The sequence below is a fragment of the Pleurodeles waltl genome, chromosome 12 (assembly GCF_031143425.1).
Source record: "Pleurodeles waltl isolate 20211129_DDA chromosome 12, aPleWal1.hap1.20221129, whole genome shotgun sequence".
NCBI lineage: Eukaryota > Metazoa > Chordata > Amphibia > Caudata > Salamandridae > Pleurodeles > Pleurodeles waltl.
Window position 1 is genome coordinate 514,310,191 of NC_090451.1, and position 13,842 is coordinate 514,324,032.

The 13,842-nt window shown below is 46.8% G+C and overlaps 1 protein-coding gene across 10 annotated transcripts in view; it reads right to left on the bottom strand.

Moving 5' to 3' along the window:
* KIFC3 (kinesin family member C3) overlaps positions 1-13,842 on the bottom strand; it is a 308,219-nt gene that overhangs the window by 138,569 nt on the left and 155,808 nt on the right. For 2 of the 10 annotated variants that reach the window (XM_069217378.1, XM_069217372.1), the window contains exon 1: positions 7,358-7,620. The exons of the other annotated variants lie outside the window; for them this stretch is intronic. The gene's annotated coding sequence lies outside the window, so the exon portion shown is untranslated. Of the gene's footprint in view, positions 1-7,357; positions 7,621-13,842 lie in introns of those variants that run through there. 10 annotated transcript variants of the gene reach the window in all.

The window sequence follows — 13,842 nt, forward strand, 5'->3', positions numbered from 1 at the left end:
TAGGAAGGCCATGCTAGCGCTTTTCTTTCGGGTTGAGTGTGCCCTTGGTGTAATGGGCAGCTCCCTTTTGGCTTTAAGGTAGCAGATTTGGATGCATTTAACTATCCATCTGGCTATACCCTGTTTTGATATTGGGTTTCCTGTATGAGGTTTTTGGAATGCAATAAACAGTTGTTTTGTTTTTCTGATTTGTTTTGTTCTGTCAATGTAGTACATTAGTGCTCTTCTGATGTCTAATGTATGTAGTGCCCTTTCAGCTACCGAGTCTGGCTGTGGGAAGAACACTGGTAGTTCTACCGTTTGATTTAAGTGGAACGGTGAAATAACCTTTGGTAGAAATTTTGGATTGGTTCTTAGGACTACCTTATTTTTGTGTATTTGGATATAAGGTTCTTGTATTGTAAACGCCTGAATTTCACTTACTCTTCTTAGAGATGTGATGGCGATGAGAAATGCAACTTTCCAGGTTAGGAATTGTATTTCGCAAGAATGCATGGGTTCAAAAGGTGGACCCATGAGTCTCGTTAAGACGATGTTGAGGTTCCATGAAGGAACGGGTGGTGTCCTTGGTGGTATAATTCTTTTGAGGCCTTCCATAAACGCTTTAATGACAGGTATCCTAAATAGTGAAGTTGAATGGGTAATCTGCAGGTATGCAGATATTGCTGCGAGGTGTATTTTAATGGAAGAGAAGGCCAGGTTTGATTTTTGTAAGTGTAGTAAGTAACCCACTACATCCTTTGGAGATGCGTGTAATGGTTGAATTTGATTATTATGGCAGTAGCAAACAAACCTTTTCCATTTGCTTGCATAGTGTCTAGTGGATGGTCTTCTAGCTTGCTTTATGACTTCCATACATTCTTGGGTGAGGTTTAAGTGTCCGAATTCTAGGATTTCAGGAGCCAGATTGCTAGATTCAGCGATGCTGGGTTTGGATGCCTGATCTGTTGTTTGTGTTGTGTTAACAGATCTGGCCTGTTGGGTAACTTGACGTGGGGTACTACTGATAGGTCTAGCAGTGTTGTGTACCATGGTTGCCTCGCCCATGTTGGTGCTATCAGTATGAGTTTGAGTTTGTTTTGACTCAATTTGTTTACTAGATATGGAAGGAGAGGGAGAGGGGGAAAAAGCGTACGCAAATATCCCTGACCAGTTCATCCATAGGGCATTGCCTTGGGACTGCCTGTGTGGGTATCTGGATGCGAGGTTTTGGCATTTTGCGTTCTCCTTTGTTGCAAATAAGTCTATTTGAGGTGTTCCCCAAATTTTGAAGTAAGTGTTTAGAATTTGGGGGTGAATTTCCCATTTGTGGACCTGTTGGTGATCTCGAGAGAGATTGTCTGCAAGTTGATTCTGGATCCCTGGAATAAACTGTGCTATTAGGCGAATGTGGTTGTGAATTGCCCATTGCCATATTTTTTGTGCCAGGAGGCACAGCTGTGTCGAGTGTGTCCCCCCCTGTTTGTTTAGATAATACATTGTTGTCATGTTGTCTGTTTTGACAAGAATGTACTTGTGGGTTATGATGGGTTGGAATGCTTTTAACGATAGGAAAACTGCTAGCAGTTCGAGGTGATTTATATGCAGCTTTGTTTGATGTACGTCCCATTGTCCTTGGATTCTGTGTTGATTGAGGTGTGCTCCCCACCCTGTCATGGAAGCATCTGTTGTTATCACGTATTGTGGCACTGGGTCTTGGAAAGGCCGCCCTTTGTTTAAATTTATACTGTTCCACCATAGAAGCGAGATGTATGTTTGGCGGTCTATCAACACCAGATCTAGAAGGTGACCCTGTGCTTGTGACCATTGTGATGCTAGGCACTGTTGTAAGGGCCTCATGTGCAGTCTTGCATTCGGGGACAATGGCTATGCATGAGGACATCATGCCTAGGAGTTGTAATACCGTCTTTGCCTGTATTTTTTGTGTTGGATACATGGTTTGTATAACTTTTTGGAAATTTAGAACCCTTTGTGGACTTGGAGTGGCTATTCCCCTTGTTGTGTCTATTGTTGCTCCTAGGTATTGCTGTACTTTGCACGGCAGAATGCGTGATTTCGCATAGTTGACGGAGAAACCGAGTTTGTAGAGGGTTTGTATGACCTGATCTGTGTGGTGTGAACACTTTGTCAGTGAGTTGGTCTTGATTAGCCAATCGTCTAGATACGGGAATACGTGTATTTGCTGCCTTCTGATGTATGCAGCTACTACTGCTAGGCATTTTGTAAAGACTCTTGGTGCGGTTGTTATACCGAACGGCAATACTTTGAATTGGTAATGTATTCCTTTGAATACGAACCTTAGGTATTTCCTGTGCGAGGGATGTACCGGTATGTGGAAATATGCGTCTGATATCTAAGGTTGTCATGTAGTCTTGTTGCTTTAGCAATGGTAACACTTCTTGTAGCGTGACCATGTGAAAGTGTTCTGATTTGATGTAGGTGTTTAGTGTTCTGAGATCTAGGATTGGTTTCAGTGTTTTGTCCTTTTTTGGTATTAGAAAGTACAGTGAGTAAACTCCTGTGTTTATTTGTGTACCTGGTACCAGTTCTATTGCGTTCTTTTGCAGTAATGCTTGAACTTCTATTTCCAGAAGGTCTGAATGCTGTTTTGATATATTCTGTGTTTTTGGTGGTATATTTGGAGGGATTTGGAGAAATTCTATGCAATAACCATGTTGGATAATTGCTAAGACCCAAGTGTCTGTTGTTATTTCCTCCCAAGATTGGTAATACTGACTTATTCTTCCCCCCACTGGTGTTGTGTGGAGGGGATGAGTGACCTGTGAGTCACTGTTTGGTTGCAGGTGTTTTTGGGCTTTGAAATTTTCCCCTGTTTCTAGGGAATTGTCCTCCTCTGTACTGGCCCGAAAGCCTCCCCTTTGGTACTGTCCCTGGTAGGTAGACGGTGTTGAATGTGAGGTACTGGCTTGTGTGGCCTGACCCCGAAACCCCCCTCTGAAGGTTGTTTTGCGGAAGGTGCCGAAAGTGCCTCTGCCCTGCGGGGAATAGAGTGCACCCATGGCCTTGGCAGTGTCAGTGTCCTTTTTTAGCTTCTCAATTGCCGTGTCCACTTCAGGTCCGAACAATTGCTGCTCATTGAATGGCATATTGAGCACCGCTTGCTGTATCTCCGGTTTAAAGCCAGATGTTCGTAACCACGCGTGCCTTCTTATGGTTACTGCTGTGTTAATTGTTCTTGCAGCTGTGTCAGCTGCATCCATAGAGGAGCGTATTTGGTTATTGGAGATGTTTTGTCCCTCCTCAACCACCTGTTTCGCCCTTTTTTGTAAATCCTTGGGTAGATGCTCGATGTGGTGCTGCATCTCGTCCCAATGGGCTCTATCATATCGCGCTAGGAGCGCTTGAGAGTTAGCGATGCGCCACTGGTTTGCAGCTTGTACTGCGACCCTTTTTCCGGCTGCGTCGAACTTGCGGCTTTCTTTATCTGGAGGTGGTGCATCGCCTGACGTGTGAGAGTTGGCTCTCCTGCGAGCTGCCCCTACCACAACCGAATCTGGTGGGAGTTGTGAGGTGATGAAAGCAGGGTCTGTGGGCGGTGCTTTGTATTTCTTTTCCACCCTTGGTGTTATTGCTCTACTCTTGACAGGCTCTTTGAAGATTTGCTTTGCGTGCCTTAGCATTCCTGGGAGCATAGGCAGGCTCTGGTAGGTGCTATGGGTGGAGGAGAGGGTGTTGAAAAGGAAGTCATCCTCGACAGGTTCAGAGTGTAGCGACACGTTATGGAACTCTGGTGCCCTAGCTACCACCTGTGAATACGCTGTGCTGTCCTCTGGTGGTGAGGGCTTGGTAGGATACGCCTCCGGACTGTTGTCTGACACTGGGGCGTCGTATAGGTCCCAAGCGTCCTGGTCATCTTGGCTCATGGTGGTGTGAGCCGGTGAGTGTGACGGAGTCTGTGCCGGTGATATGCAAGTTACAGTTGGAGGAGAGGGTGGCGGAGTTACCTTCTTCACCACTTTAGTTTGTGGTGCTTGTTCCTGTATTTGGAACTCAAGTCTCCTTTTTCTCCTAATAGGGGGAAGGGTGCTGATCTTCCCTGTTCCACTCTGTATAAAGATCCGCTTTTGAGTGTGGTCTACTTCAGTGGACTGTAACTCTTCCTCGAATCTATGTTTGCGCAATTGAGAGGACAGTGATTGCTCCTCTGAATATGAGCTAATTGTTGGCTCGGTTGCCGGTCGTTTCGGCACCGAAACTATGTCCTTACTCGTTTTCGGCTCCGAGGCGACTTTTCTCTTTTTTGGAGTCGAAACTTCTCGGCGTCGATCCTCCTCGGTGCCGCTGTCTCTGCGTCGAGCAGCTTCGGCTCCGATGTCTCGGCGTCGATCTCTGTCGGCAGCACTTTCTCGGTCCCGAGATTGCTGCGTGCCTGTGTCTCGACCCGAGTCGGACGATCTCGGCACTAGTTCGGCCTTTTTCGGTGCCGATGGGCGGTCACCGACTTTATGGATTGAGCCATGGCCTGTTGGCAGTGGCGTCCCCTGGACCTGGTCTGTTTTCTTGTGTGCTGGCTTCGACGTCTTACTCACTGTTTCGTGGACGTCGAATTCCTCCGAGTCCGATTCATGGATAGAGAAGGCTTCCTCTTCTTCTCCTTGTTCCTCGAACTCTCGGTGTCCTGTCGGCGTGGACGCCATCTGTAATCTTCTGGCTCGCCGGTCACGGAGCGTTTTTCGGGATCGAAACGCACGACAGGCCTCACAAGTTTCTTCCTTGTGCTCGGGCGACAGGCACAGGTTACAGACCAAATGTTGGTCTGTATATGGGTATTTGTTGTGGCATTTAGGGCAGAATCGGAACGGGGTCCGTTCCATCAGCCTCGATGTTACACGCGGTCGGGCCGACCAGGCCCCGACGGGGGATCGAAATTACCCCGAAGGGCTACCGGAGCTCTTCACGATTCGGTGTCGATTCTATCTAATCCGATCCCCAACGCAACAATACCGACGTAATTTTCCGAATTTCTAACTATCTTTCCGTTCCGAACCCGGACCGAAAAGGAACACGTCCGAACCCGATGGCGGAAAGAAAACAATCGAAGATGGAGTCGACGCCCATGCGCAATGGAAGCAAAGGAGGAGGAGTCCCTCGGTCTCGTGACTCAAAAGACTTCTTCGAAGAAAAACAACTTGTAACACTCCGACCCAACACCAGATGGCGGGCTATGCACAACATGTGTATCTGCAGCTACACATGCCATCGAACATAGTATTAACAGCTTTAGTACCTAGAAGAGTGTGGAGAGGTGCAGTAAAATACACATCTGTGGAGAGGGCCAGGCGTAAGGTCAACAGGGAGATGCCACGCTTTTGTAAAAACAGAGGGGTAGTCTGGTTGGAGCATAGCGATATTAAGAAAGAGGAGTTCCAATTGTTTTTTAGGCATGATGGCGTACATCTTTCTTTCATTGGGACAGAATTCTATCTTCTTGAAATAAGAGAAAAACTGGTATCAATATTAGCTATTCAAAGGTGGTGCTGGTGAAATAGCTGGGAGGGTCAAATGAATGCGTTTCCTCTTGTTTAATCATGAGGTGTTTTTTGCGATGTCTATTTGTAACAAGAAAAAAGCTGCAGCTCAAGCAAACTATATAGTTATCCGTCTATGCTGAACATCTAGACTTGAGAGAGGAGGAGAGGAGTAACCTCAGGGTGGTGGGGGGAGGGGGGGACAGGAAATAACGGCTTATCAGGGTTTTTCCTGGTGGCACAGTAAGCAGGAAGGATTGAAGGTATTACAGAATAGGGGTAGGCAGATGGGACACCGGGGAGCAATGGGGGAGTCACAGGGAAGGTCAGTGGATGAAAGAAAGGGAATGAGGAAGATTGAAGCCTGGAAGAAAGCTCTCGGTTTTTGTGGGGTTGGGGGAAGGGGGGGAAATGGTTTAAGGGTGGGGTATTAGTTTTGGGTTTTGTATTAGTGAGGCTGGGGTTATTGTAAAATGTTTTAAAGGTTCTGCTTATTTTGCCCTCTCGCCCGATGGGGGCGGCATCCATAAGATGTCCAACCCGAGGGGTACTTTGGGCGAGTGGTAAAACCCAAGCCCATGGGGTTATTTGATTAGCTGTCTTTCCCGGCTGGGTGAAGTAATGGTTAAAAATAACTGTAGTATCAGCGTCATTCCGACGCTGTGGCCCTATAGTGCAGAGGCGAAACAATATTGTGCTCACCCTCCCTCTCACTTCTTTAGGTACTCCGACTTGCTTTGTTGCACATAGGTTTGTAGGTTTGCAGTTCTTAGGCTTTATTGTCGCTTGGACAGGTGACAGCAGGTGGGGTGCACACTAAGCAGGAAAGATTGGGGGCATTACAGAATAGGGGTTGGCAGAGGGGACACCGGAGAGCAATGGGGGAGTCACAGGGAAGGTCAGTGGAGGAAAGAAAGGGAATGGGGAAGATTGAAGCCTGGAAGAACGCTCTCAGGATTTGTGAGGGAGGTTTAAAGGTGGGGTGTTAGTTTTGTTTTTTGTATTAGTGAGGCTGGGGTTCTACATTGTAAAATGTTTTAAAGGTTTCAAAACTAATTAACTGTCCAATAATGAGGTTTTTTTACTTTCTTAAGCTAGGTCTGATTATTTTGCCCTCTTGCCCGATGTACACACTGTTGATTTATATGTTCGGTGCGACCAGCGGGCTGGCGGTCTGCATGAGCGTAGGCCAACTCTTAAGAGTAATTGGGGGAGCATTCAGTGGTGCTGCAACAAGAAATATTTACAATGCTACGGAATGGTAATAAACCTCTCCAGTGCAGCATACTAGATGCAATTAAGCACTTCCAGTAATTCAAACAGCCGTTAGCCACAGGCCGTATGTAAGTGCATGCGGGCGGGGGTTATTTATACACCTGCGTTTACTGAAGGCACAGATGAACAAATGAGGAATACAGGGGTAAATCGCGACAGTCTAGAGAGGCAAGCAATGTGCGGCAAACAGGAGTTTAAAAATGGAGGCAGGAGTACAGCTCCCAAGTATAACGTGCTGACCAAAAGGCAGTGGTCGCACAGACGAAACAGTGCACGCATAAGAGTCATCATATTCAAAAGAGCAGCCAGTAGAAATGTTATGTGCAGATGTATAATAAAATATACAAACATTTGTGTTCTTGTGCGCATACGCCTACCCTCCTTTGGGGTTTACTTAAATATCAATCTTGTGGAAGAAGTGGGGGGGCGCGCACACGCGCGCGCTGGTAATCAAACGCAAAGCTCCCCTTCGAGTGACCTTCCTTTTCAAGCACGTGATTCTCGAATCAAAAAATTTGAACACTGATTTCGGAAGCTTCAAATAATAACGACCTACAACTATACAAGGGGCACGTAACAAACGGCGAGCTTACCTGGGCAGCCGCATGCGTGCGGAAACACGTTCAAAAACAGACTTCTAAATCCGGGATATTGTGGAAACAAAAGAGCGGGGAGTGCGCCTTTCCGCTGAGCGGGAGCTCGGAAGTCACCACAAGTTAAACTTTAACCCCAAGGAACAGCACATGGAAGAGGGTTCTCTTTTTTCCCCTGGTGTACTGCATACTGCCAGACCCGGGTATCGAGGGCAGCCTGCTCCACCGCCCGCGCTCTAATGCCTGACAGCCTTTGTGCAGGAGTGGCGCTCTCGCGTGCCTGGCACCGGTGTATCGCAGAGCAATGGCAGGAATGCAGGCTGACGGGTTCCTGGAGGCCGAGATCCCCGCCCGAGCCCTCCGAGAGAGAGAGAGAAAGAGGCAGGTAGAGCACAGAGGAATAGGCTGCTGGCCAGGGGAACTTACAGGAGAAGCATAGGTAGTAAGTACCTACCACAGGCAACACACTGTTCCTGACCAGAGAGCACATGACTGGCGATGAGCACGAGTATCAGTTCGTAGCAGAACCTACAGGGACTGGAGATTAACACAGGTAACGCACTGTTCCTAGCAGAACCAAGGAACGTCAATTCACCACAATACCAGGGGTAGAAGTGATTAGATCTTCAATGTCACTCATGCACGTTTATACATATATGCACTTACACTCTCTCCGGTAAACACACTGGCTGGCAAGCACGCACACAACATACATTTAGAAGCTTTTTTTTTTGCTTACATCAGCAGCCTGGGAAACTCATATTCCAGATAATGTATGCTCCTTTTTATTCCACTCAGTGAATAATGAAACCAAATTCACTATTAGTGTAATAAAAACAGTGAGCAAAAACAAAAAGTGGAGCCCCAAACCGAAGAGCTGCCGCTGTGCTCCTGGCACTGTTTTTGCCACCTCTGAGGCCAGGGGTCGCAAAGGCAATGCTAGGGGTCGCAAGGGGCAAACTAGGGGTCGCAGCTGCCAGCCCTGACGACCCCTAAAAGACATCAGTGACAGAACCTACAAGGACGGAGATAGGCATAGGTAACACTTCTGTCCAGAGCACACAGGGACTGGAGATGAACACAGGTAACACTGCTCCTAACAGAACCTACAGCGACTGGAGATGGGCATAGTTAACATTGCTCCCATTCAGAGCACAAGGGGATTGGAGATAAGCACAGGTAACACTGCTCCTAACAGAACCTACAGCGACTGGAGATGGGCATAGGTAGCACTGCTCCCGTCCAGAGCACAAGGGGATTGGGGATGAGCACAGGTAACACTGTCCCTAGCAGAACCTGCAGGGACTGGAGATGAGCATAGGCAGCACTGCTCCTAGCATAACACTACTCCTGCCCAGAGAGCACAGGACTGGAGATGGGCACAGTTAACACTGCTCCTAGCAGACCTACAGGGACTGTTGATGGGCAGAGCTAACACTTCTGTCCAGAGCACAGGTAACACTGTACCTAGCAGAACCTACATGGACTGAATGTAGGCACAGCTAATAGTGCTGCTGTCCACAGCACACAAAGACCGGAGATGAACACAGGTAGCACTGTTCCTAGCAGAACCTGCAGGGACTGGAGATGAGCATAGGTAGCACTGTTCCTAGCAGAACATGCAGGGATTGGAGATGAGCACAGGTAGCACTGTTCCTAGCAGAACCTGCAGGGACTGGAGATGAGCATAGGTAGCACTGTTCCTAGCAGAACATGCAGGGATTGGAGATGAGCACAGGTAGCACTGTTCCTAGCAGAACCTGCATGGACTGGAGATGAACATAGGTTGCACTGTTCCTAGAAGAAACTGCAGGGATTGGAGATGAGCACAGGTAGCACTGTTCCTAGCAGAACCTACAGGGATTGGAGATGAGCACAGGTAATACTTTTGTCCAGAGCACAGAGAGACTGGGGAGGAGAACAGTAACAATTCTGTCCAGATCGCAGGTAACACTGTTCCTATCAGAACCTAGAATGACTGGAGATGAGCACAGATAAGGCTGCTCCTAGCAGAACCTACAGGAAGTGGAGACCGGCATAGGCAACACGGCTCCTGGCAGAACCTACAGGGAATGGAGATGGGCACAGGTAAACCTTTTGTCCAGAGCACACAGGAAATGGAGATCAGCACAGGTACCACTGTTCCTAGTTGAACCTACAGGGACTCGGAGATGTATACAGGGACAGGAGATGAGCACATGTAACACTGCGTCTGTTGAGAGCACACAGGGACTGAAGATGAGCACAGCCAACATTGTTCCTAGCAGATCCAACAGGGACTGCCGATAAACACAGGTAACACTGCTCCTGTCCAGAGCACATAGGGACTGGGAGATGAGCACAGGTAACACTTCTATCTAGAGCACACAGGGACTTGGAGATAAAAAAGGGTGCTGCCGCCTCTGTCCAGAGCTTAGAACAAGGGGAGAGGGTCAACACAAGTAGCATTGTTCCTGACCTGAGGACTTCTGGAGAGGGGAGGTATAGAGAGGGAGCCACAGCTCGTGCCTAAGGGAATGAACGCGGAGATGACACTGCACCAGTCCCACTTAAAGAGTAGAGTATAGAGAAATAGAGGCTTGTAACTACATTCCTCCCAGAGACTGGGAAATGGGAAGTCACAGGCCAGGAACACCGCTCCTCTCAATTCACTGGTGGAATGGGAAACAAATTGAGAACATTGCTTCTATCCCGAGATTAGGGCAAGGGATCAGACTGGGAACACTGCTCCCACTCAGATTGGTGGATGGGAAAATATAGGCTGACAACACTGATCCTCTCCACAGCTCAGGGATGAAGCACCAGAAAAACACACCTTTGCACATTTTGAGAGAGTGCAGCACAACCTATTCCCGCTCGTGTACAGAGAGGACGGGTGACACTGCTCCTTTTCAGCGTCACAGGGATAGATTACCAGAGGGCGTCATGATACTAGATCTACCACTTTTCAGTCCAATTTTTCTTTTAATAGACAACAGAAATCTAATATTTTAGTCGAACTGGTTCAATTAAGGCAAACTTGAATTATAACTCACAGATTGTATTCAGTTGTTAAATGAAACTTCGTAAGTGGGACAGTGTCCCAGATAACAGCGTTATTTAGTAATTCTACAAGTAAGAAAGCAGCTAGAAAACAAGTAACAATGCTCTTGTACACCGCTTGGGGCTCGGAGGGGAAGAGGAGGAGTTATACACATACAAGATGGTTCCTGTCAAAAGCTTGTGAGGAGCGGTAGAACAAGTAACGCCTCCTCTGCATCACTTGTGGGAATAGGAAGAACAGGCACCACTGTCTCGTCGAGATGCAACATGGGTCAGAATGGAAATTAAAATCAGCCCTGGCAAAACCAGTCCTGCGCTGCAGGAGGCGAATGCTAGAACAGGACCATGAGTGCATAGCTGGGTAATGGGACCTCATCAAATCCTGAAAGCAGGCCCTTAGCCTGGATCCTACTAGACAAATGCTAGAGTGACTGGACAGCCTTTCTAGCCCAGGATCCAAATTAATGGCAGAAAAAAGCACAATAAGGGTCTTGTGCAGTTCTTACAAAGGGAGGGAGAAGCCCAGGTTAAACTGTTCCTGTCCACAGCTTATAGAGGTAGGAAAAAATACACTGGTCACATTGCTATCGATAGCTTACGAAGGGAGTGAGGAGCTCGGGTAACACTGCCGCTGTCCAGGGCTCACAGAGACAGATGAAGGGAAGAGCAGAAGTAACACTGCTTCTACAATTTATTAGAAGGGAGGAAGCAGAAGCAATATCTTGTGTTGGAACAGTCTGTCTCTTGATACCGGATGCACAAGTCTGTCTCATCATATGCAACCAACAACTGAAAGACCTTTTAACATCAAGGGAGTGCAAAAAACTTTCAGCAGAAGCGAACCGGTTAGGAAAGAAGCCTGGGAGATAGCTGGATTTTATTCGAGCTACTGCATACAGAAGAAGGGATACACCTGAAATATGTGTCAATCTCGACCTTGCTAAAAATAGTACTACAAAGTGGGATAATTTGGTTCTGGAACCTATGCAGCTGCAGTGGTACTCAAACACTGAAAGTGTACAGCTTCTGTATAGGGAAATCACCTACAACCTTCCTCACAGGCAGAACCAGTAAAGTATATACAGAAGAACACGGTTTTCTAGCACACTCAATATTTCAGTCGCAAACAGCATGGGTCTGAGCTATTCTCACACACGTGTCGGGGACAGAGGGCCCTTCGGCCAAATGCAGGCTTGGAAGCACTACTTACCACTCCCAGTAGAAAATACCATAAGAGGTCTCCTTGTCAGTTGGTCCCCAGATCACAAATTCACGGGACGTCAGCATCAGAGTCATACAAGAGTATTGGTGTGACAGACTTGTTTGTCTGTGCACCGAGAGGAAAATTCACTTTCTAGCTAAGGGAGTAATGCGAAGCCTAACATTGTCCCTTGTCTATACTAAAGTCCTGCAGTACCGGAATAACAGATTGCTACAGATGCGCCCATTTTATGTAGAGATGCATCTCCATCAAGGTAGCACGTTAGCGCCAAGCTTATTTTCTCTGTATAGAAATGGAGTTGCAGCCCAATTATCATATGGTTGGGACGCATCAAGGCCCTCCGCCCCTCTGAAAGACATACTCAAAGAATAGTACACCCCTGACCACCATACCCACAAACTCCCTCACTCATAAGAAAACAGCCTGAGAGTAATACATTGTTTTGGGTACAGATAACAAATCTCCGACCATATTTAATAATTAGGGAAAAGTTTAATAGATGACTTCACAGCAATGTTTTCAAGACATCTTACATCTAAACAAGTCCACATTTATTTACATGATTGTGATATCGCTTCCAAATGTTACAGAGTACACTAGATATAGAGTCACCTACTCCCCATCACCTCCCAGTTTCCTCCCCTGCGTTCTGTTAGCTCATGGCAGGCACTTCCACCTGGTTCCCCGGCACAGATGCAGTTTAGAAAGCCCTCTAAAGGGCTTGCCTACCCCCCCACTAAGTAGACCACCACTCCTAAGCAGCAATCTTTGCTCTCCACTAAGTCTATGAAGGAACACCGTTCCTAAGCGAGTCCCTGCTGGTCTTTTTAATTAATAAATGCAAGAGGCATGTTTACTCCCAAAGCAGCCTACCTGAGGCAGCCCCAAAATGGTTGGGCAACTGGCCCATGCCCTGGTCCCGTGGCGCAGACGCCCTTCTCCCCCCCTCCGCAAAAGAACAATGTCCAGAAGCACCCAAAGAAAAACACAACATGTTGGTAAGGGCCACATAAGCGATTGCACCAACCTCTTGATAAAGTGCAGATTCTTTACCAAATGCTGCAAGCACCCCACTTTGAGGTTCCTATGACGCAGGTGATCTGAGTTTTTAGCTCTTTAATGATGCCAATGGAATCTTACATGTCTCTGCTGACCATTAACTCACCCCACCAGATACGACAAAAGGCACCAATATAAAAATACCCAGCTCCTAAAAAGGTAAAGGAACAGTTAAACGCCACGTAACAAAAAACAAGAATGTACAAACATCAAGACCACCACCAACCTAATTCAAATTACATCACCAAGACCCGTTAAAACACTTAAATAATACTAATTAACTAACAAAAGCTCTTACCAGGTTGCGCAGCTCCTCTTTGATGCATGCAGCAATGTCCACAGGCATTCTGGTCTGCAAAGAGGTTACCCACCTAGTAGCTCCGTTTGTTTGGCGTATCTGGCGGCCACACCCCTTGTCACCTTCCACACACTGCAAGATTTCCCCTGCGTGGCGAGAGCTAGACTTGCCAGGAAAGCAGGCCTACATATGGCATCTTGGCAGGAAGAGCCAGTCCCACCACACCCAACATAAATGTCGGCTCTCCTCATTTTGGGGTGGGGGGGGGGGGGAACACTTCAGGAAACCCCTAAAAAGTTCAGGCTGCGATTATGGGACAAGGCTCTTTCAGGCCCTGCTATTGCAAGAACGACATCTCGCCGAGGACACAGCTTGCCCTCGTTAGTCAAATTAAAGCTTTGGATTTTGATAATTTTTTATGTCAATTATGAAGTCTTTTTAGTAATATTAAAAAAAAAATAATAATTAAAGCAAAACGGTTTTCAAAAACAACCACGAAAGGTGGTGCAATAAATATGCTTTCACATATTAACCAACATTCTTGTCTTTCAAAAATAACTCCAGAATAAAATACATAGCAGCCCAAATGTTCATGAATAAAGTACAAGAAGGGCGCTAACAAATAGACCGACATTTCAGATACTGTGGTAAAGAAGCAAACAAAGATGCCTACAGAGTGAAGGCTATTACCCACACAACTCTATGTGACAAATGTGGGAGTATCTGAATACTGATCTCAGAATCAAGTAGAACAATTATTCATAAGATTACACCTGGTCTTCCAGGGCTCGGAAACATAACTCATCTATGCCAAATTATGATCTTCCTACTGACAATTTAACAAACTCATTTCTAATACTTAAA